At 40.5% G+C, this 25760-nt stretch overlaps 1 long non-coding RNA gene across 1 annotated transcript in view; it reads left to right on the top strand.

The window, feature by feature from the left end:
• Window positions 1-25760, top strand: part of LOC122465389 — a 61306-nt gene that overhangs the window by 14894 nt on the left and 20652 nt on the right. The gene's annotated exons all lie outside the window — the stretch shown is intronic.

Genomic DNA, 25760 nt, shown 5'->3' with positions numbered 1-25760 from the left:
CTAAACTTAATTACGTGCTAACATTTCAGCCTCCACCTGGCCAAAGCCCTGGAATGCACATTAAATATTAAAGACCTAATTCTGCTCTCACTAATCCAGGTTTTACACCACAATAACTTCACTGACTTCATTGAAGTCACTCCTGATTATACATTAGTGTTAATTAGAGTAGAATTAAATTATCATTTCCTAGAAGGGCTAGATGATATTGGATGCCAAAATGAAGTCACTTTAAAGGGGCTATCCTCAGAAAGTGCTGAACACTAGCCTTCTAAAAATCAGGCCCCTTGATGGTGTCACTAGCTTGATAATTTCAACCCCTCATGTGTATATCATTATGGTCTCCCAGTAAGCACAACTGAAGTAAAATTTAGTAATATTGATTTTTCTAGTTATGAACATTTAATCAGTTACTTTAAAGATTGTATTTATTCTATGTCCTGATGGGACAATGATATCTCCTTTGTAAAATGCTTTGAGATCTATGGATGAAAAAGCACTGCATAATTGATATATCATATAATAGAATTAATAATAACATTTTAAAATGTATTACTCCTCTTAAAAAAAATATGTCCACATCACCAAAATAAATCTCTAGAACATGCTGTGTACACAGTAAACTGACTGGTAGTTAGTGCAAACTACGAAATAGTCCGTCTCTTTTTAAAATAATATCCAGGTTCCCAATGTGTGTGGACCTGAAATGGTAGAATGTGGCAGAAGAGCTTACTAACACGTACAGTGGATTACACATGGTGAGGAATGTCTCCAACTCTGCATTATAGACAATGGGTTTGCTTGCTGTCTGACTTGTAATTTTAACTCCCTGTTGTTGACATGAGTCTGTGTGTCATGGAGCGGGGAATTGTGAGCAAGGATGCAGTAAACATTTTCTGCCACGTAGTTAAGCTTATTCAAAATGTTTAACAGCATGGATAGGGAAGAAACAGGAGAAGCAGATGCATAGCACAAGGGCCCTTACTTAGGACCTGCTTCTGCACCATTAAAGGCAGTGGTATTTTGCCATTGCCTTTAATGAAGCATAGGATCAAGCCTCTGATATAGAAGAGGTGTGGGTGATGGGTGTAGGTTTGAATGTCTTTTCATAGTTTGTAACTTGCTTTTTCTTTAGATTAAAAACAAATTCCTTACCTTGGAAGTATGTGGAATATGTAGGTGAATTCAAAAAAATCTTGTGAATGCAGGTTTTAAAGCTTCTTCCCTCATGACCTGCTGCTGCATTGCACTGACCAGTTCTAGCTGCTTCCTAATCAAAGTGTGATGGAAAATATGGTGTTAGCGAAAATTCTTGTTCTTGTGTGCTGTCAAGGTTCCTTCCCCACTCTGAACTCTAGGGTACAGATGTGGGGACCTGCATGAAAACCTCCTAAGCTTACTTTTACCAGCTTAGGTTAAAACTTCCCCAAGGTACAAATTAATTTTACCCTTTGCCCTTGGATTTCCACTGCCACCACCAAACTTTATCTGGGTTTACTGGGAAACGTAGTTTGGACACATCTTTCCCCCCAAAATCCTCCCAACCCTTGCACCCCACTTTCTGCGGAAGGTTTGGTAAAAATCCTCACCAATTTACATAGGTGACCACAGACCCAAACCCTTGGATCTTAGAACAATGAAAAAGCATTCAGTTTTCTTACAAGAAGACTTTTAATAGAAGTAAAGGAATCACCTCTGTAAAATCAGGATGGTAGATACCTTACAGGGTAATTAGATTCAAAACATAGAGAATCCCTCTAGGCAAAACCTTAAGTTACAAAAAAGACACACAGAGAGGAATAGTCATTCTATTCAGCACAGTTCTTTTTTCAGCTATTTAAAGAAATCATAATCTAACACATACCTAGCTAGATTACTTACTAAAAGTTCTAAGACTCCATTCCTGTTCTGTCCCCAGCAAAAGCAGCATACAGACAGACACAGACCCTTTGTTTTTTTCCCTCCTCCCAGCTTTTGAAAGTATCTTGTCTCCTCATTCGTCATTTTGGTCAGGTGCCAGTGAGGTTACCTTTAGCTTCTTAACCCTTTACAGGTGAGAGGATTTTTCCTCTGGCCAGGAGGGATTTTAAAGGGGTTTACCCTTCCCTTTATATTTATGACATGTGCAAATTTATTTTTGCTGCATATTTACATTTCCTAAAATGCTATTTTCCTTATTAAGGGGCTTTTTAAATCACTCTAAATAACTAAGAAATGAGAGGACAGGAAAAGACTATCCAACTTATCAAGCATGTCATCTTTTGATTATCTTACTGCCAAATTTCTTCATTTTCACTGCACTCCTCCAGACCCTCTTCCCACAGAAAGAATGCAAATAATTTAAGAGATTATTTGATTTCTAACCATTTCTAAATTAGGTCCCAGTTGTGCAAAAGAGTTTGTGCATGTGCTTAGTTTTTCTTAGCCAATTGGACTACTCATGAATATAAATTTAAGCATGTCAGTTAATCTCTGTATGATCAGGGCTTTACTCCCACTTTCCCTCACTTCTTTATTTCTCCCCCCCTCATCTCTACACTAGAAAAAGATGTAAAAATACTTCCACTTTCTTTTACTTGAAAGATGTAAAATAGTTAAAGCAAGTATTTAAATGTGTTACTTTTCCCGCACTTTTTTTAAAAAACCAGGCAGAAAATAGAGAGACAAAAGGGGAAGGGGTAACTTTTGGAAAGAAAACTGCATATTTTTCCCAAAATATTTGCTTAAAATGTGCAGGAAAAGAAATTGTTAAATTTAAAATGAAACAAACTTTTCTCTTTTGCAATTTTTTCATAATTTTGTTGGGGAAACTTTTTATCGAGGCAAAGCTACAATAAAAAGTTAATGTACAATAATGCACATTACTTATCTAGGATCAGGGTAATATTCAAAGAACCTGGCTAAAGATTCTAGCTTACAGGCTGAGGAGCAGCCTCTGAGTATGCTGAAAAGGTTTACCAAATTTCTAAATATCTGCCCTCTTTTTGGCACTTCTCCTGTGTACGTACTTGATGTGAAAGCTTTTTCCATTCCGAGAACATTCCCTCTCTTACTGTACCATAATTCCACAGGATGAGGAGTCATATTTTGCTAATCGTATGCAATGTCTAGATGCCAACAACAAAGAAGGAAATAATTTGTTTTTCTGTTTAACATGCCGATCCTTTACTGGAGCATTAAGTCAGCATGTCAGAGGTTCTCTAGGAAGCTGACATTGATGTGGATGCAGCGGGGAAAATGAGAATAGACACATGTACAGAATTAAGCTGCAGGCTGCAACTTTTATTAAACTTTAACACAAGGGAGGGATGCTGCTGCTGCTTCTTCTTTGTATGGCTGATGTAAATGTAGAGCAACAATGATAACTTTACATTTAGATGGTTAAGCCAGATGATTGCATCTGGAGTAGCAGAGTTGCTGTGATGCCTCCTTCGTATTTGTGAATTGGGCACCGTGTTGTTATACGTTCCATGGTCTGTTCTAGGTGACCACATTTGCACACTGGCATGTCTTTAAATTTTCATTTGTGCAGCAAGTATCCACATCTGCCATGGTTTGTGCAGATACAATTTAGGGTTGCCTATGAGCTTCATGGGAGATCAAAGCCAGGTATCTTCTGCATTGGGTCTTTCACAAGGTGTTCACACACACACACACACACACACACACACACACACACACACACACACACACACACACACACACACACACACTTTCTGTTAATAAACCCGTGAATGCTTTTTCATTAAGCCCTTTAAAGATATGTTAACTATCTTTTGTGTGATTATTATTTTCCCTCTATTTCTTCATTTAGTCATCTCTCTATTAGGGCTTGTTCTTTCCCTATTAAAGTGAATAGGAGAATTTTCCACTGACTTGTCTTGGAGACCTTTACCGTTAACTTGAGTAGGTTCATGACCATATGGTGCTTTTCATCCATAGATCTCAAAGCACTTTACAACTAAGGTGCAATTCTCATTTTCACAAATGAGGATGCTGAGGCATAGATGGGTGAAGTGACTTGTGCAAGGTCACGCACTAGATTGGTGCCAGAGCTGGGAACAGTGAGGAGAGCTGGAGTGAAACCTTGGCTCCACTGAAGGTAAATGGCAAAACTCTTTCTCTGACTTTGGTGGGGCCAGGGTTTCATCCCACTTCTCCTGAGTCCCACTTGTGTCCTTAGACATTTGGTTTCATGTGGCTTTTCAGCTACCCCTGAAAAATAGCACATTTACCTTCTAATTTTCACTAAGACAGGAATAAAACTCTCAGCAATTAATATAAATTTTATTTTATAAACGGTTCTGTAAGGCTTATAAAATGGGAGGATTTGATATCGAATAAGTAAGTGCTGCCAAAATTTTATGATGTAAATATGAAATGCTTTAATAAGCTAAACCAGAACAAAGATGGAATCATAATACAGCAACTTATTTTTACTGTAATAATGAAAGATAATTAGTGGAATGGGAAGGCTGCAGTTCAGCTGCCTCTGCTCTGTAGTTGCTTTTGTCAATGTCAAAGCAGCTCAGTTTAAATTTATTTTAGTTTCATTAATGTTGTTAGTTTCAGTTTTAATTAGTAACTGCAGCAGCACAGCTTAGAGTTTTAATTATGACACTTTGCATTTGTTTCCCTGGCTATGAACGCTAGGCATGCCTGTACTCTTGGTTCCTTTCTGAGGCTGCTATCTGCTTGCATTGCAGCTACTGCAAATGAAAAAGCTAGATGAGATGAGTGTTTATTGGGCCTGGACTCCTGAAAGAGCCGGACACAGGCTGGCTGACTGGAGAGCTCTATGGACACAGGATTACAATACGTACTAGAGATCCTGAAAAAACAGCTGGACATTTGGAGAACTTGAGAGTTGGGAATCTGATAGCGCAATGGTCATCTGTGCATTTTATCTGTGAGAACCATATTAGGGATCATTATAGCAAAGACTGGTTATAATATGCTGGTGTTACTGGGTTAGAAAGTATCAGAGGGGTAGCCGTGTTAGTCTGGATCTGTAAGAGCGGCACAGTCCTGTGGCACCTTATAGACTAACAGACGTATTGGAGCATAAGCTTTCGTGGGTGAATACCCACTTCGTTGGATGCATGTAGTGGAAATTTCCAGAGGCAGGTCTAAATATGCAAGCAAGAATCAGGCTCGGGATAACGAGGTTAGTTTAATCAGGGAGGATGAGGCCCTCTTCTAGCAGTTGAGGTGTGAACACCAAGCGAGGAGAAACTGCTTTTGTAGTTGGCTAGCCAGACACAGTCTGTGTTTAATCCTGAGCTGATGGTGTCAAATTTGCAAATGAACTGAAGCTCAGCAGTTTCTCTTCGAAGTCTGGTCCTGAAGTTTTTTTGCTGCAGGATGGCTACTTTTAAATCTGCTATTGTGTGTCCAGGGAGGTTGAAGTGTTCTCCTTCCTACAGGTTTTTGTATATTGTCATTCCTAATATCTGATTTGTGTCCCTTTATCCTTTTACATAGGGACTGTCTAGTTTGGCCGATGTACATAGCAGAGGGGCATTGCTGGCACATGATGGCGTAGCTTACATTGGTGGATGTGGAGGTGAATAAACCAGTGATGGTGTGGCTGAAAAAAGAACAGGGTTAAATGAACTTTCATAAGACTAGGTTATACTTCTTGAAAATGTCACAAGCGTCTCAATGAAATTGTGAATTTGAATCAGCGAGAAGATTGAATTCATTGTATTTATCATAACAGACACTTATACAGTGATACTCAGATGGACGGATCCAAAAGCATTTTAAGAGCTTAACACAAGGTTCTTTGTTCCATTTCTATAATGCAGCCACATGAAACAGCACGTGTTTAACAGGATACAACAAAAATTCACAACATTTTTATGGGAACAAGGGGCATGCCAGCAGAATAACCAAACCAGTCCCACTGGTCAGTGGGGGAGGATGCAAGGATTTGGGGGTATGTACAAGGAGTGCACAATGGATTTACACTTTTTTTAGATGGAAGATGAATGTAGCCCTCCGTTTGTCCTTAGTTCTCACACACATAGGATTCTGCACATTGGGGAAAAATGGTGCACAGCAATGTAAGTTTCCCTATATTTCCTTACTCAATGGATAATGGTGACTAGGGGAAACTGGGTAAGATGGGGCAGAGAGAGTATCAGCAGGGAATATGCACTTAATATGAATCCAGAGGATGCTGCCATTTTTATGGCTTTCAGTTACTTCTAATGCTGACCATGAGTACTGGCTTTTGAATTGTAGTTCAGGGTTAGTCATAAAGTCCGGACATAGTTATAGGAATGCATCCAAAGGTCTCCATGAAATGGTATTACTCTCACAGTCATCTGCTCAGAGCCCCGTGATGTGTGCCGGACCTAGTGTTCTTGCCAAATCATAAACTTGCAATGACTGCTTCCCCTCAGCTTACTACATTGATTGGAACTTGAGTAATAAAATACCACAATCAGCAGCCCTATTAATAGCTCTCTGCTGTTCTCATGCAACTCTTACTGACACCTTGGCACACTAGATTGTATAAAGAGAGAAAGACTGAGCCTCATACATGGATACAAAGAGAAAAAATGTGGGCCGGGGGGGGCAATGAAAGAGCAGACACTGACACTGCAAAATCTTGTTCAATGTTTTTATTTTAGCTTCCACATCAGTTCATGTTAGTTCTGAACAACAGTGACAAGCTGGGAAACAAAGTAGAAGAGTGGATGGTGTTGGGGAGGCTAAATAAACTGAGAAACTCCTGATATCCCTGGTGTCAAAACCCTGATAGTCCATTTTCTAGTTGTCATTTGCTATGATTCAGTGCTCCTTTCACTGATGAGTACACTGTAAAAGCAGGAAGGTTTGCCCTGATAGTCTCTTCCATCTCTAATCTTGGTGGTTCTACAGTCAAAGCAGTGAGGAGAAGGGACAGGAGTGAAAGACAGACCCTGGGGTAAGATCTGGAAATGGATGCTGAGATGTTTCTGAAAGGATGGAGGCTGAGAATTCTTTCTTGCCAGCCAATCTGACCAGGTTGCCCTTCTGGTAGCCCTTCAGTGTCAGCTTGATCTCTTTTCATATACAATTCAAATTCCTTGTCAAGGGAACGTAAGAATGGCCATGCTGGGTCAGATCAATGGTCTATCTAGACAATATTCTGTCTTCCAACAGAAGCCAATGCCAGATGCTTCAGAGGGAATGAACAGGACAGGGCAGGGTTCAGAGTGATAGCCGTGTTAGTCTGTATCAGCAAAAAGAACGAGGAGTACTTGTGGCACCTTAGAGACTAACAAATTTATTTGAGCATACGCTTTTGTGGGCTAAAACCCACTTCATCGGATGCATGAAGGGAAATTATTGAGTAGTCCATCCCCTGTTGTCCAGTCCAAGCTTCTGGTAGTCAGAGGTTCAGGGACACGCAGAGAATGGGGTTGCATCCCTTACCATCTTGGCTTATAGCCCTTGATAGATAAATTCATGGAGGATAGGTCCAATACTTTTTTGAACTATAGTCTTGGCCTTCACAACATGGCCTGGCAACAAGTTCCACATGTTGGCTGGGTGAAGAAGTACTTCCTCGTGTTTATTTTAAACCTGCTGCCTATTAATTTAATTGGGTGACCCTTGGTTCTTATGCTATGTGAAGGGGTAAATAACACTTTTCTACACACCATTCATGATTTTATAGACCTATTTTCTAAGATGAACAGCCCTAGTCTTTTTAATCTCTTCTCATATCAAAGTTGTTCTATACTCCTAATCATTTTTGTTGCCCCTTTCCGTACTTTTTCCAATTAGACTATATCTTCTTTGATATGGGGCAACCATAACTGCATGCAGTATTCCAATTATGGGCATAGCATGGATTTATATAATGTCATTATGTTTTCTGTTTTTATTATCTGTCCCTTTCCTAATGGTTCCTTGTTTCAGAGTAGCAGCCGTGTTAGTCTGTATGCGCAAAAAGAAAAGGAGTATTTGTGGCACCTTAGAGACTAACCAATTTATTTGAGCATAAGCTTTCGTGAGCTACAGCTCAAAATTTCCACTGAATGCATCCGATGAAGTGAGCTGTAGCTCACGAAAGCTTACGCTCAAATAAATTGGTTAGTCTCTAAGGTGCCACAAGTACTCCTTTTCTTTTCGCTAATGGTTCCTGATATTGTTAGATTTTTTTATGACTGCTGTATATTGAGCAGATGTTTTCAGAGACCTATTCACAATAACTCCAAGATCTTTCTTGAGTGGTAACAGCTAATTTAGACCCCATCATTTTGTATGTATAATTGGGATTATGTCTTCCCATGTGCATTACTTTTCATTTATCAACACTGAATTTCATCTGCCATTTTGTTGTCCAGTCACCTAGTTTTGTGAGATCCCTTTGTAACTCTTTGCAGTCTGCTTTGGACTTAATTGTCTTGGATAATTTTATATTGTCTGCAAACTTTACCACCTCACTCTTTACCCACTTTCCACGATCATTTATGAATGTGTTGAACATCTGTAACATTTTATTTTATTTTATTTAAGTGAATTTAGTGATGTTGCATTACACCACCTTGGGTTCCACTCTGGTTGCTACGGTTTCAAGCTCCACAAAGTGAAAGTCATCTCTGCTACTTGTTTCTGATTTAAAGCCTCTAGGAATACATGAGGACCAAGGATCGTGACCATACATGTGTTCATAAGTACAAGTTCTAGTCTCAAAAAGAAAAGGAGTACTAGTGGCACCTTAGAGACTAACCAATTTATTTGAGCATAAGCTCATAAGCTTCATCGAATGAAGTGAGCTGTAGCTCACGAAAGCTTATGCTCAAATAAATTGGTTAGTCTCTAAGGTGCCACAAGTACTCCTTTTCTTTTTGCGAATACAGACTAACACGGCTGCTACTCTGAAACCTGTCAAGTTCTAGTCTGTTTCACACTTAAAGTTACAAGTTTATTAAAGTTACAAGCAAAGTTATGATTACCCATGTATATAGAAATCCTATAAAGAACTATGCAATAATTGTCACTGTAGTAGTACTCACATCCTCAACGATATTCTTTGGATCTGATGGACGCTTTGTCAACTGATCATCATTAGTGGGATGTTACCTATGGGAAATCTCCAGTGGGAAACCCAGTTCTACCCAACCAGGGATCCCTCTTTTATCTTGTGATTCTGACTACACATAACTCTCTCTACGTGTGCATGTAGGTGTCAACCCTCTTTCCTTATCTGTATTGAGCCCCCAGAATATTGGGGGGGGGATTTTTCAGAGGTTGTTTGTAATTCCTTTTATTCTCTTTAGCATTTACGCATAACATGTACCCTGAAGTCAGGACATGTGTTGGAAGAGATGTTACAACAAGGTATATCATGATCTCAGACAGTACATTGTAGTCAATTTTTTGCAATATCACCAGTTGGCATATCTTTCTTGTGATCTTGTGGCATAGGATCACTCTTTGGTCACTTATGTCAAATGTTTCTTTAAGCCTATGGCCTAGTATGACTAAGCTGACATCTTACAGGCATCAGCTTATAGGCCTTCTGTTCAGTCCTGATTTACTTATATGTCTAATACATAATTATCCCTTCTAACTACTGATCAATTTTATAGTTCTATAATCCTGCAATTTAAATCTATTACACTTACAATGATTGTATATGACGTAACATGAGTTAATCATAACATCACATAACGTACAATAAACGAATGATAAAATAAGCTAATCGGCTACACAGCACAGGTCCCAGTGTAGATCCTTGGGGACCCTGTTATTTACCACTCCACTGTGAAATTATTCATTTTTCTTCTTCAGACTGGCCATATCTTCCCTGTGTGCTCCTTTAGCAACTTGATCTTTGAGTGGTCCCACCAATTGTTTGGCAGGCATCCTGGTTCTGATGTACTTAATTTTTTTTTGTCTGTTTAGTTTTTGTGTCTCTTGCTAGTTGCTCTTCAGATTCTTGTGTGGCCTGCCTAATTATATTTTTATAGATAACTTGCCCAAATTTATGTTTGTTAGTACCAGTTAGTAAATATTAATCCTTTTTTCCCTCTTTCTTGCATATTATAGTCTTTGCACATCAACTATCCCCACAGGATCTTTTACAATATTAGCAAAGAGTGTGTTTGAATTCTAAGGCCCGGAGTGTTGGTTCCATCCGATGAGCAGTCTGTATTCAGGAACGTCACGTGATCAAGTATTGGGCTGTACTTCATTATTGCTGATGTCTCCAAGTCTGTGGAAATACAAATGTCTAGGAAAAAAACTTCTCAAACTGATAAGTGTCTAGAGAAGTATGGTATAAACAAGACTGTGATTGATAAGGGATGCCTATGATTTAATTATGTTCTATGATTGATAAGAGGTACTTGTTACTGCAGATGTTTTCTTAATGGATGAAATAAGGATCCACTGAAAGATGTGTCAGCAAGAACTGTCAGTTGTCACAGCTGTCTGTAATAATGACTGGATTAGAATTCCCTTCAGCTTATCAATCATGTAACCTAAAAGAAAACGTAAAAGAAATTTCATAAGTAATTAGGTAAAATGAAAATGTCAAAACCAGAATGCATAGTGAAATTAATCATGGAAAGGAAATTTTCTTTGTCTCATACCCTATAGAATATAGAAGGCTTGAACGTCAGGTCTGGGAGTGCAAACTGCCAGCATCCCACTAGTTGCAGAGGAGAGAGACACAGTGTATGTCAACACTACAATGTAACGTCAGGATTAGTGGGACTTGTGTCAGTTGACCCATGTTAGGGAACCCTGGGCTTGAGTGTCCATATTGTATTTTAACCCTACATTAAGACTTTTCTAACCCATGCTCAAACCTAGGGCTCTGGTGTTCACACTGCAGTGTGCAGACCCAAGTCAAAGTAATGATATTCCAGCATCCCAAGCACCCCTAAAATGTGGCTGCTCTAGCCCTAGGACAGTGGTATGCTGTGGGAAAACTTTACTGCCCATTCTGCCTGTTGCAGGAAGTTTGATGCAGCTTGCTTTGCAAAAGGCTTGATGGATTTGCTCTCCATTGAAAACCCAGAAGGTTCTCTGATAGTGTGCTTGCAGATCAGTGACCAAAGAGAATGAGTTAATGCTGATGTGAGCTGCTGCCATTCGCAAAGGAGGGCTGGCTTCCATTTTCAATAGAGTGGATTGCAGATTGTTGGGATAGAGAAGACTTAGGAAGTTATTTTATGGAATTGTGGGATACTTCCGGCTGACTCCCAAGGACCCAAATCAAGTGGGGCTGTGTCTACGCTTCAAAACAATAGGGATAGTATCCTGTGTCTTGGAGCTGGGACCCTGGGTTAGTGCAATTGCATTGTAGATGCAAGGGGAGTTAGGCTTGAGCCTGGGCTCAAGCACGGGCTTGCGTTGCAGTGCAGAAATAACCACAGACGCCAGCTCTTTACCTTACACCAAGGGTGGCAATATATCTATTCTTTCTTTATTCTTTATAGTGCTATACTAATTCCAGATTGTTAATATTTGATTAAATAATTCCATTTGGGCATGTTATTTGACCATCTTGAATTGTTATTAACTTCAAGTGCACAACATGCTCCATTCTGTTTTCCTCACTGGGATTTGACTTCCAATTTTTAAAGGATGTCTTTTTGCCTCTAACCATCTCTTTTACTAATTCCTTTACCTATGGCGTCATTTTTTGGTCGTCTTACTGTTTTTCTGTTGGGGGTATACATCTATTACGGTGTTTTGAAAAAATTTCCATGCATCTTGCAGGCATTTCAGTTTTGTGACTGCTCCTTTTAATTTCCATTTCACTAGCTTCCTCATTTTTTATAGTTCCCCTTTTTGGAGTTAAATGCAACGGTGGTTTGTTTCTTTGGTATCTCCCCCCACCCCCAAGGATGTTACATTTAATTATTTAATTACATTATGGTCTCTATTACCGAGTGGTTCAGCTATATTCACCTCTAGGATCAGCTCCTGTGCACTACTTGGGACTAAATCAAGAATTGCCTCCCCTTTTGTGGGTTCCAGAACTAGCTGCTTCAAGAAGCAGTCATTAATGGTGTCTAGAAATTTTTATCTCTGCATCCTGTCCTGGAGTGACATGTGCCCACTCAGTATTGTCACCATCAAGACCCAGAACAGCTTCTTGCCTACATATTGTCTCCTTTTTTCCATATTCCCCCATTAACATCCTATGCTCTGCTAACTCGGATATCTTGCTATTCCCCTGTATTTCTTATTTCACAGGTGACTCTCTCATAACATCCCTTATTCTTGGAGTATCCTCCCTGAGACTTCAGCCTCAGTCTTCTCTTTTCTTCAAATCTCTCTCTCTTTCTCTTTCTTTTATCTAACTCCAACACTCACCTATACTCCTGCCCTCTTCCTGGGCTTTACTCATTCAAACTACGAATATTATGTCTTGGAGAGAAAAATAAAACTACTAGATCTAAAAATTGCATATACAGATTTTAAAAATGAACAAGAGTTACATAACAAGAGAGAGATCCCACACCATGGAGGTCAGTGGGGAAAACTTAGACTGACTTCAATAGAAGCAGGATCAGGCCACTGAAGAACTAGCTTACCTTCATCTTTCCTATGTGAGACACACTGTACCTCGAAATAGCACCCTGTACCACCATATTCATCATTCATATATGGTTGTGATATTTCGTACAAAGCATGCTATGTAAGATATCATATGAAAGGCCATAATCTGGTGAAACCTTTTGTTCAGTCCAAATATGTATATCATTAGTGTATATGGAGTTATGAAATTTTGCTATATGGTTGTTACTGAAATATGCTGTAAGTTTGCTAACGACATACAAAGGACCCCTGCCCAGGAAGGTGTTCAAATGACCATCAGTCAGTAAGGGAGTTGTAATCAAGGGGTTTACAATTCAATGACAGCTGCTCATGTACCACTCAGTGGGGACTACTCAACTCTGTGACTCAGTTGCACAAGACCACAGCAGGGGGATTTCTCAATCCAGTGACTCAGCAAAGCCCACCAGGACATGTCTGTGTGTCTGTCTTCTAGGTGCAGGGACTAAGGATAAACATAGGAAACAGTGGCAGCATGCCTTTGTGTTTCTCCTCACCCACCTATGCTGCAAGCAACAAGAATGCTGAGAAAATGACAACTTCATCTGAGGAGACTGATCCCGGTTTAAGAGGGAAACCTGTGTACTATGAACTGTAACATTGAGTGGGATGAGAAAATTGCTGATCTAAATACTGCCTAGTGTAATAAGATTCAAGATTTAAATGGTGCATTTATCTTTTTCTTTGGTAACTATCTCTGACCTTTTGTGCCTACCATTTAAAATCTATCTTTCTGTAGTTAATAAATCTGTTTTATACTTTATCCAAAACAGCATATTTTGGTTGAAGTGTTTGGGGAAACCTCAGCTCAGTTTACAAAAGCTGATGCATGTCCTCTCCACATTGAGGGAGGGGCAGACAGGGTAACAAACTTACTTTGGTCAGGCTTCTGACCAGGGCAGGATGGTACATTTCTGGGGTGTAAGGCTGGAGAGCTGGGGGGAATTGGCTGTTACTTTTCTCTGTGTGATTTGTGAATGGCCTTGGGAGCCATTAATGCAATCTAGCTGGGTATGGGGCTTCACCTGCTGTTGTGTTGAGTGATCACAGCACCTGGAGGGGTTTGCTGCTTGTCACTATCGAAGCATTGTGAGAGACAGCCCAAGCTGGAGAGTTAAGGGGGCACAGTGGTGCCCCAGTTCCAGGCTGCACCCAGGGGATCCTGTCATACCATGTCACCACCATCCCTTTCCATTTTTATTTTTTAAATATTTGTTTCTGTATTATATTATTGTATCCAATCCTGCTCCGATATAGATAATGGGAGCAAATCTTGGAACCAATTACTTAAATGGGAGCAAATCTTGGAAACAAATTCTCAGGTGGAATGGCTCCAATGGGATTCCACCGACAACAGATTTGGCCTTCTGACTGCAAGGCTGTAAGGACAGAGACCTGCCTGGCTTTTCTCTAAAGCACCCTACTATGGCACTTCAGAAATAAGTAATAATAAAAAGACTTCTAAATACTTGACATACCAGTGACCCCTAAATCATTTCTACCCTGGCAGCAATAATCCCAGGAGGAAGGAAGAGACTATGGGTAAATACAGAGTGCCATGAAGTACAAGGAGAAATTTTAAACCATCTTATAGAATAGCTTGTTAGTTGTGCTTGACAATATAGCATCAAAAATTAAAAATCTCACCAGGAGATAAATAAAGAGGATAAACAAAATAATAATAATAATTATAATAAAAAGGATAAACAAAATCCTAGAAGAAACCAAAATGTTATAAACAGAACTGAAGGTACAGTATCCAGAAAGAGGTTGAAACACATGGAGATGTTCAGAACTATCATAAGTCTTTGTATATATATATAACATTTATGAAAAATAGAGGAAAAGATCATACAAAAACAACCTTAAAATAATCTAGACATCTAAAGGAAGCAAAGCGGTGCAAATGGGCAATTCTAAGACAAATCCCTTTTAAACTAGGAACAATGAAACCAACATCACAGAAAGTAATTTAGTAGGTGTCAACAAGAATTCTACTAAGAATTGTACAGCCCCAAATTGCAATTCCAGCCTGACAATTAAGACAAAAGTAGTTTTAATGATCAAGCAGGAATAATACCATAATTTGATGTATATGATGATTAAAAGCCTCCTGTGGTTATTAAAATGTGAAGGCGATGGAATCAAAAGTAATATCTCAAAATGAATATCTTAATAGAAGATGGTAATCTGGTTTCCAAAATATTCCAGATGTGACTAAGTCAGTGGGAGCTACCAGGAACATGCAACAATAATTCAGTGATATTTCTCGACAAGAAGAATTAAAAGACCCCCAAGAATTGTACAACAATAAACTTTGTGAACTTCAAGGCACTCTGTGTGTCAGTCATTATCACTGCCATCTGTGAGGCTCATAGCAAAGCTGGAATCTAGCTATCCATGGGAACGAGCTGGCTTTAGAAAAAGAAACAGTGTTACCAAATGCAACTTGAATGGCACCAGTAAAATCACTGAGAAGGCAGGTCTGCACTGTGGGTTAAATCCAGGCACAAATGAAATCAATGGGAGTTTTGCTATTGACTTTAATGGAGTCAGGATTTTATTTTGTGCAACCTACTCTGAAAGAGACATAGATGGAAAGACAGGAGGAAAATTGGGAGAGGACAGTGTTGTGGAAAAGTTCATAGTTTATCAAGAAGGTTGTGATTAGCAATGCCAAAGGCAGCAGAGAGGTAGTAGTGGGTATAGTTGCAACAGAGACTTAGAGATTTGACAAGGCAGAGGTTGTTGGAGATGCTGGTAATGAGAACAGTTTGTGTAGTGAAGGTGGAGGAAGCCAGATTGGAGATGATCCAGGAAGGAAATGGGGGTAGAAGGAGGGGGAGAGGGGTGTGTGTGTGGGAAGACCACAATATATATAAATATACTTGGCAGACATAATCCATTTGAGTATTTTTTCCTTTGAAATCAGTGGGACTGTGATCATAGCCTTCATGACTGGGAGTAAGTACCATATGTGTGACCAAAAATGGAAAAATGCATCTATTTCCATGGCTCATATTCTGTTTGCTGTGCACAAATTGTTTTACTCCCCAGCAACTTAAATCAAGATCTATTTCAGGGTCCCCACACAAATGGGCCAAGTTCTTTACTGAAAAACAAACTATTAAATCAAAACAAAAGTGAGTCAATCAGAGCTGTCTTGGTGTGACATTGGTTTTGTTCTAGACATACACAAGGATTTTTACGATGGCAACTAGTCTACTTTTTAAACTGAAAATAACGGCAGTAACAGCTCTTGCACAAGAGCCTGCTCCTCTGGGAAAGCTTTTCAGAGACAAACTACTTTGCTTTGTGAACAAGGATCTCACCTATTTTCTTGTTTTTATGCTATTATACTATTTACTTTATGCTATTTTTGTTATTGCTTGCTGCCACAACAAAGCAACTTGTAGGATAGAGGGTGCAGTATTATAAATCAGAGAGAGGATGAAAATGTTGTAATGGCCACCATAAGTTTTGATTTAGAACATAACATAAGAACGGCCATATTGGGTCAGACCAAAGGTCCATCTAGCCCAGTATCCTGTCTTCCGACAGTGGCCACTTCAGGTGCCCAGAGGGAATGAACAGAACAGGTAAGCATCAAGAGATCCATCCCCTGTCGTCCATTCCCAGCTTGTGGTAAACAGAGGCTAGGGCAGAGGTGGGCAAACTATATGGCCCGCAGGACCATCCTGCCCGGCACTTGAGCTCCTGGCCAGGGAGGCTAGCCCCCAGCCCCTCCCCTGCTGTCCCCCGCCCCTGCTGTTCCCTCTCCCCAGCAGCCTCAGCTCGCCGTGCCGCCAGCACTCTGGGCGGCAGAGCTGTGAGCTCCTGCCAGGCAGTGTGGCGGCGTGGCTGGCTCCAGCTGGGTGGTATGGCTGCTAGTCCTGGTGCTCTGAGTGGCATGGTAAGGGGGTAGGGAGTGGGGGGGGGTTGGATAAGGGGCAGGGAGTCCTGGGGGGGCCTGTCAGGGGGCAGGGGTATGGATAGGGGTTGGGGCAGTCAGGGGACAGGGAGTGGAGGGGGGCATTGGAGAGGGGGTGGGGGGTCCAGGGAGGGGGCAGTCAGGGGACAAGGAGCGGGGGAGGGGGTTGGATGGGTTGGGGATTCTGAGGGGGGCAGGAAGAGGGAGAGGGCGGATAGGAGGCAGGGGCAAGGCTGTTTGGGAAGGCACAGCCTTCCCTACCCATCCCTCCATACAGTTTTGGAACCTCGATGTGGCCTGCAGGCCAAAAAGTTTGCCCACCCCTGGGCTAGGGCCACCATCCCTGTCCATCCTGGCTCATAGACATTGATGGAGCTATCCTCCATGAACTTATCTAGTTTATTGTTAGATTTTTTTGTGTGTGTTTTGCATTAATTCTTTTCAATAGTGTGGCTACTTTTCTTTATCAAGAATCCCCCTCCCATTCAGCAATATGGAAGGATAAGATAGTTGCAACCCCTAGGTAACCCCATGTTCTAAATAATAAAACCTTTTCCTTTTTTATCTTTAAACAAGAAATACACATCTGGGATGTCAGCTCACCATTTGGAGGGTGATGCATTCGTGTTCACATCTCACCTTGTGAAATCATCTTGGTTCTGGACTGCCACCCAAAGAGGATGGAGGATAAGGGAGGGGAAATGGTGCAAATGTGTAAGAAGTGGATTTGAATGAAACAATGGTATGAAGAGCAAATGGGACAAAGAAAAATAATTGAATGTAAAAATAAAGGGAAGAGTTGGGAGGGGAGATAAACAACAAGGCATAAAAGTGTTTTAGGGGAAGAAATAAAAAGTTTTAGAAAGAAATAAGCAAAAACATTTATACTGAAGATCTAGACTGAGGAAAATGTATACAAGACCTGATTCAGTACAGATAATATTTAAAGACTTATGTATCTATACTGAAAATTGTGTTCTTAAGGTTTTGGAGTGAAGTTGGTTCATCTCCTGGCAGCTTCTCCAGGAGGTGGCGTGCCTTGGATATGTTCCTTTCAGGCAGGAGATAAAAGATGCTTTTCTCTGTGTCTGGTCCTATATGTATTATCTGCCTCACAATGGAGGCCAATTTGCATACTAAACCAGGGGCCAGTTGAAAGGCTGTAAACCTGCATGAGAGAAAAATCTACAAGAAGAAACAAAATAGCAGGGCGGTGTCCTATTTGTGAATGAAGACGAAGTATGAGGCTTCTATATCTTGGGAGGCAAAGAAACACACTGGGTCCTTCGCTTAGGAGACAAGTTGACAATGTGTCTGGTTCAGGACCACAACAAAGCCGGGCTGTAAAATGCTGCAAGGACTTTGGGTAAGCATTGCTCCATACGACATATGAGTATCTAGTTAATCATAGAAGATTAGGTTTGGAAGAGACCTCAGGAGGTCATGTATTTCAACCCCTTGCTCAAAGCAGGACCAACACCAACTAAATTATCCCAGCCAGGGCTTTGTCAAGCCAGGCCTTAAAAACCTCTAATGATGGAGATTCCACCACCTCCCTAGGCAACCCATTCCAGTGCTTCATCACCCTCCTAGTGAAATAGTGTTTCCTAATATCCAACATAGACCTCCCCCACTGCAACTTGAGACCATTGGCACAGCTGCTGTACTGCCCCCAACCCAGCCCCCCTTGCCCTGCCCTCTGGTGGGGCTGCTGCTGTAGTACTCAGATGGAGACACAGTTCTGTGGAAGGACAGGGGGCAGGGGTTGGAGGAGCAGCAGGGAAAGGAGCAGAACCCCCCGCCCCCGCCCCCTGCCCTTCCACGGCGTCTCCATCCTCCATCTGTGTACTACAGCAGCAGCCCTGCTGGAGGACAGGATTGGAGGGCAAGGCTGGGGGTTTTGCTCCTTTCCGCACTGGTAGGGGCAACGCGGAAGAGAGCAGAATGCCAGCAGCTCCTCCAGCGGCTGTACTGCCCCCAGTCCCACCCCCCGCACCTCTGTCCTCTGGCGGGGCTGCTGCTGTACAGATGGAGCTGGAGGAGAGGCAGTTCCATGGAAAGGCAGGGGGTGGGGCTGGGTGTGGTACAGCCATGCCAGAGAGGAGGCATGGGGCCGCTGGCTCCTCCTGTCTCTTTTTGGTACACTGTACCAGCTATAAATATCTTGCTGGTACGGTGTGCCAGAGTGTACGGGCCTAGTTGCACTGCTGCCTATTGCTAACCTGTAGGATAACAGCTGAGCTGGAGAGGTCTAGAGGGAGTGCTTGTGTTTCCTGTGGCCAGTGGAGTTGGGGAGCTGACCCTTGGCAGACACAGACAAGGCATGCTAAGGGCAGGTGGTAGCAAGTTTCCTCACTGATCTGGGTACTCCTCCCACCCCTGAGGAAGCGTCACAACTGATTCTTTATTAATGGAACTGAATAACAATGTATGAAAAATATACAATACCAAAGTGATGTTAAAATGTAAACTAGGAAAAATATATTTTTTAAAAAATAGATCCAAAAAACCTTTCGAGCTAACTGACAATTTATTTTTAGATTTATATGCAGGGTGTCAAACCCAGAATTAATTACAAAATTCTACAATTTTTAAAAAATAAACTGGTTTTTTTTGCCTAATTTATAGCTAGAATCTTATACTAAGATTAGAACATATATAGTGAAGACAGGAATTTTTGTCAACTAAACCCAGTGAAATAACTTTTTAAAGTTAAGATTATTTCTTCCCCAACTCCGATGCCATATCAGAACATTGATTGATCTTTTATTTCAAATGAGCAACAATATCTATTCTATCTAAGAACAGCTCTGTGTGAATTTCACTCCTAATTAAGAATTTCTTGGCTTTTGTGAGTTCCATACTGACTCTTTATATTATTTTAATGCAGATGAACGAACTAGTGCTAAAAGCACATGTACTGTATTACATTCAGAGTTCCAATGAAAATACAAGAACTAAAAATAGAATATCATTATTTCTTTAAGACAAAAGCCAGCACTCATTTTCTGATTAAAAATTTTCATGGAACAACAAGATCATAAAATCAGGGGATTATAAAGTGCATCAAGAAAGAATGTGACTAGAATGGGTAACAAACAGATCTATGTTGGCTTCTTCAAACTGTATCTGCTGCCATTAAGGCTTACTTATTGTACTGCCACTTGTCCAGAAACATTGACAGCTATGTTTCTGAATAGAAAATTAATTCTGCTCTTTATTTTAGTAATTTGAACTCAAAAGTGTATTATCTCTAACATACAACAAATGTAATGGCTTATGGATCGGTAGAAATGCTTATTAATAACCCATTACCAGATTTCACAGTAATGAAAATCTAACAGAGTAATTTAAATGCATCTTCTGAGTTAAAAGCGGATGTTAAAATGCAAACTACATAGCAATGTGAATGCATCCTTTACTAATTTCTTCATTCAGAAGTCTCTATTCACTAAAGAAAGCTTATCGAGACGTAGCACAGAAATTCCCAATTTCATGTTGAGAAAGCATGTGCATTTAAATTCTCACGCTTAAAGGTGTGGATAAAGGACTAGCACGTGAAGGGACTCAGAAGTGGAATGTACATGATTTTCCTAAAGTGAGGAATGAATGGTATTCTATCATGGCAACAGGCAGCACTAGTCGGAGAGTATTAATGGAATTCTGGGAAGCGAAATAAGGAGCCACGCCTGAATCCTGCACAAATGAACTTAATGAGATCTTTGTCATTGACTTCAGTGGGTGCAGGATCAGACCTGAACCAGAGTGAAGGAACAACACGTAAGACCTAAGAGCAAATAAGAGTGAAGAGAATATATGTCTATATCCTATTCCATGCCAACAAAGTTCCCAGTTATCTCACGGGGGGGCAGGGGGAGGGAGAGTGAGGCAGGTACAGCAGAGCTGCAAAAGGTCAAGCTTCAAAATTTGGATGTAGATCCAGATTTTGACTATGCCAAAGTTTGGGAGTGTTTCTAGTTCAGCCCCTATTAGAGAAAAGGAGTCAGCTATAAAATGCTGACCTAGATCTAGGTTATGATTCTTCACCCTCTATTACACCCACATTTATAGAAAGTGTTTCGTTCGGGCCCCTCTCTCTGAATAAATTGCCTCTCCTGTTCATTAAGAGTGCTGTCCTCTCTCACTTTCTCTGGCACTGTGCTTAGCACCACAGAGGCAAGTAAGCAGCACAAGGAGGAATGGTCGTGACAGTATTTTGGCCATAGATAATGAATGTACTGGAGTTACGAATACTGGATCCCCCAGATCTGTATGCAGAGGAACTCTCCATAGATTGAACTTATCCCTGCTGCATGGAACAGGGGTGGGAGGTTAGAATACCACCCTCACCTCCTCCTGAACCTTCGGATTATTGTCTCATGTCATGCAGAAAAAAGAAACTAAACACAACTGTGTGACTAATATGATTCCTATGTTTTTGCTCCGATTATAATTCTCTTCCCCCCCCCCCCCCCAGCTTACTTTGGCTTAATGAAATAGTGGTCACCCATATTAGTGAACTATATAGAAAACTGTAAATCCATGACCAGGATCCAAATTAGGAGGGTTGCTGGAGGTAGCAATTTCTAACACTTAGAGTGCTAGATGAAACTTCAAACAAAATCTTGAACTCCTGGCCAAAAATCAGTTTTCTGAACGGAAGTTTTTGTATTTATCTTAAATCAAACTTGTTTTCTTTCATTTTCCTCAAAGGAATGCCAGTTGGCATGAGCTGAATCTCCCAGCTGTTTTATTAAGAACCATTCTCATTGTAAAAGAAGTACAGACTTTCACTGTGGAAAAAGGTGATCACTTAGGGTACTTACTAACTAAAATAAAAAACAACTAGGAATGGTGTCTACGAGAAATTCTAATATACTTTGCTATGAAGTATGAATCTTGGGCCAGATTTTGCTCTCTTTTACCCCCTGCATCCCCAAGGAAGTTGATGGAATAGAATTTAGGTAAAATTTGACTCAGGGGACTTGATTCTTTACTGCCTTGCCCCTTAAGTAGGGTTTTTTGTTTGTTTGTTTACTTCATAACTAAGAAAATATAAGCAAAAAGTAACTGTAAATTTAATTATAAAGTAAAAGTGACTGAATATCACTTCATTAGAACTGTCTGAAATTTTTCATTCAAATGTCCTTTTCAATGCAAAATTGCAATTTCTCCAGGAAGTGCTCATTGTCAATGACACTTTTTTGGTTTTTAACCGGAAAAATTTTTTTTGACAAGAACTGAAAATCTTCATCCAGTCAGGTGAAAAAAAAATCAGCTGAACTATAAAATTTTGCCTCACCAGCCAAATTTTCCAGTGAATTTTCCATGGGAATTTTTTTCCCCCCAATCTATTCACCTGGATATCCACACAAGAAAATTACTAACAGATAACTTAAATGTAAAAACATCCTGCCAGAACTGTGAGCAATGTTCAATCATTATAAAGTATTTAGATCAAAAAGACTATTTAAAATATGCCTTCTGTCAATGATATTTGATTCACAATGATAGAAAATATGAAAAGTGTGTGTTATGCATTGAATTACATGCCATATTAGTATGCTTTTCTGACATTTGTAATGACTTCCTGGTTTTGGAATCTGTAGGTGAATTTTTTTTTTTTGCACAAATTCTTTTTGGGGCCGTGAGTGTGTGCATTGTGTAGAGAAATGATGCATATCTCCCCAGCCTTCACCCTCCTGCCCCGGCCCTGTTCTCATTTAGGATCTGAACCCTGTGAAAGGGAGATTTCAGTTCTTTGCACTGGTCACAAGATCACACTCTATAACATGGCTAAATTTTTCCAGCTTTGGTTTAACTTCTGCTTTCCTCCTATTCCCCTTCTCCATTTAACTGAGGTTCAAACCCCAGATTCTTGGTTCACAGGTACTCAGCCCCACCGTAAAAATGTAATGACTGTCGTGCTAAGTTGTATTATTTTAAAGTGTATTTCCCAACTGCTTTGAGTTTCTGGTTGTCTCTCATCACTCACACTCTCTCTGGCAAAGAAAGAACATATTGTGATAGTTCATTTAAAAAAATAAAAACACAGGTTAGCATATGCTTCTGTTACCAGGTGATTAATATTTGTCACACCATTTTATAGCGTAATGGGATAGCGGCTTCTACTAAAACAGGGGAAAAGATGTCTGTCAACTGAATCTGCACTTTCTGGGGGAGGGCAAAGTTTTGGTGGAAAAACTTTTCATCTCTACTGCAGCATGAGTGCATCTGTAATTACACCTTGTAGCCAGTGGTTAGTGCAGGGGGAAACGAGGCTCTTGGCCCCACCTTGTCCTCATTTTTCCTGATCCCTATTTAAGTTTTACTCCAGAGAGTGCTAAAAGGAAGCATTCCTTACACTCAGAGTGTAGTGGATAGAAATAAGGTAGTATCTCTTTAGATAGTTTGTGAGCCTTGTGGCAGTGCTCACTATGGTCTATGTTTTAAAAACTTCCAGAAACTAGTCACAGCAGCTAGGCTTAGCATGTCTGTGTTTATCTAGCAAACACCTTTATTTGGGACCCAACCGTACCAGTGTTTTTTTTCCATATTGCTTTTATTGTGTAAAGAGTAAGAGACACCATAGAGCACAGGGTTTGTGATAAGTGACCCCTCTGTGGAAAGTGCAAGGGGGAAGATTCTGCTTGCTCTTCCCATCCCTTATATGCTCATAAGCCCGGAGAGCCACAATCTGCTAAACAGTTTAGAGCACAGGTCTACCACTTTTCATTTGTCTGAACTATAATAAATGCATTCCTGGTGCAACTCCATTGGCATCCACTGTATATAATCAATCATATTACTGCATTTGAGCTTTTCAATGCAACTCTTATTCAAACTTATCAGTTTCTAGGGAAAATTATAGAAGCTGTTAGTTTTACCAAGCATCTGTTAGTGCTGCCACACATAAAAATAAAACCCACATTAGCAACTTGCACACTTTCTTTAGACATTTCTCCTGAAACATCTGCTGAGCTATTTTCTCTCTCTGTCTCATTGATCTGTTGAAGTATAGAGAGGTGAGCAAGCTGCTTGAGACTTTGGTTTTAAAGTCTTAAATAGGAAATGCTCAAAGGGGAAACATCTGATGAAGTGGGGGGAAAAAACTCTCACAGGGCAGTAAGAGAAGAATATAGTTGGGTTAGTGACCGAGGTGTAAGAGGGAAGAGGCTTTGCAATATTTTTTTCAGCATAATATCTGACTTATTTGTTCTTGTAAGTCATTTCAATTCAGTACCTGAATCATTCAGAAATATCCATACCAGTGGCAGATTTATCTTCCCCCTATATTGATATTCCTTTGACTTAAGAGCAAAAATCATTTGAATACAACAGTAATTAATTAGTTAAAGCACTATCACTTCACTACCTGTGTGGTCTGAGAAGGAGACACCATGAAGTTAAGTTCTAACTTCTAATCCAATCTTGTGCACTTCAGAACATCTGTGTACCAAAACTGCCCAAGTGCCCATAATGTCTTGCCATTCTCAGCCAGCTGACTCCATACAAGCTCATACTTCCAAGATGTAAAGATAACAGCTTGCCAGAGTGAATTCCCATATGTTCTGCCCATAACTGCAAAAGTGCAAGGAACACACATGGATGATGCGATGGTCACTTACTCAGTGTTTAATGTAAGGAAAATGAGGATACTCATCCATAGTCTATATATGATCATGGCTCCTTGTATACTTGCTTATGTGGATGAGATCACAAAATAGATTTCAGAAAAGAGAGGGAGCCTGTTGGAAAGAGAAAAAGTTGGGACTGAGCCTACCCACGTGCATGGACTTTAGAGTACTGACCAGGGGAAGGAGGGCCATCTTCCCTGTGCCATTGTCAACTGGAGAAAATAGAGGTCAGCTAACAGCATTCCCAGTCAGGTAGGAAGGGAGTGCACACCATCAGCTGCAGAGACTATTTGACGGGACTATTAAAAGAGAAAATTACATGTAGAGAACCTGAAGTTCCAATCCCTTTATATTGGTGTAAATGAGGAGTAATTCTATCCATGTCAATGCAATTGTAATGTCATAAATGAAAGCAGAAATACATGTACTGGCTGCAAGACTGGTAATAAATCTGGCTTACCATATGTCTTTGTAAGTCAGACAGGAAATTGCCCTGCTATCTTTAAACCTGGGATCCATGAACACAGCTAAACACAATGCACTTTCTTAAGCAAAAAAAGACTGGAAAATATTTTAAATCTTCTGCAATTCCCTAGTCTGCTTCCCTCCTGCTATATCCTTCTGCCTGAGAGATTAAACAGTCCAATGACTTCTTCAAACAGTGCTCAATTTGTAAAGGGGAGTTTAGCCAATTACGGACCAGTAACCACACCAGGTGATGTAGGTGACCAATCACTCAGCTCAACTGTCAAATACTCTAAGGAGTTCTCAGGATAAACTGTCTGGGGAAAAAACATGCAGGTCCATTTATAAAAAAAAAAAAGTAGTCAAACAATTATGCATAATGAACAAACTGAGGAAATCTGAGATTGGTTCACTGACCATTTGAGTACAGAAAAAAGGGTAGAAAACAGTGAACAGTTCCAGCTATTCTTATCCCGTAGTTTATGGGCAATACAGCAGACTTAGGTTTGTTTGGCTGCAGCAGAATAATAAGCAGGTCAGGTGACCTGGGTAATGGGAAGGTTTATAAATGTATTGCTGGAGATGTATCACTAAGAAAAATCTTCTAAAATAAGGAACAGATGTAGGAAAGCATTGCACAGTGATACATACTCATGACTTTGATCCTGAACAAATGCAGCCAAACCTCTAAAGACACAGTCTATCCCTTTGAAAACCTTGCTTTCAAAGGGATAGACTGTGTCTTTAGAGAGAATTCTGAGCAAGGGACAGTGTTTACATTGCACCACTCCAGGAGTAGACCTGGGAGGCATGATACCTGGAGACAACACTTCTGATACACAATTCTTCCCACGTTTTCCTCCTGTGCTTGGGGATGGGGGGAGGAGTAATTTGTAGCAGACATTCACAGGGCTTGGCTGGCTGATGCATGGGCAGAGTGGGAGGGGGCACCGGAGGAAGAGTATCAGCCCCTGTACTCTCACTGTGCTTGCAGCTACAATTCAGGCAGCTCCCATGAGTCTGCACAAAGGAGTAGGGGAGGCCCTTGTTCCTTGCACGGCCATGTAAGATGAGGAGACAATCTAGCTTCAAATGAAGTCAGTACCCATGATAAAAACTAGTCTGAAGATGCTGGAAATGATCTTTCTGCT

Source organism: Chelonia mydas, chromosome 4, assembly GCF_015237465.2.
Source record: "Chelonia mydas isolate rCheMyd1 chromosome 4, rCheMyd1.pri.v2, whole genome shotgun sequence".
NCBI lineage: Eukaryota > Metazoa > Chordata > Testudines > Cheloniidae > Chelonia > Chelonia mydas.
The sequence above is the reverse complement of the archived record's forward strand: the minus strand, read 5'-3'. Positions and strand labels throughout refer to the sequence as shown.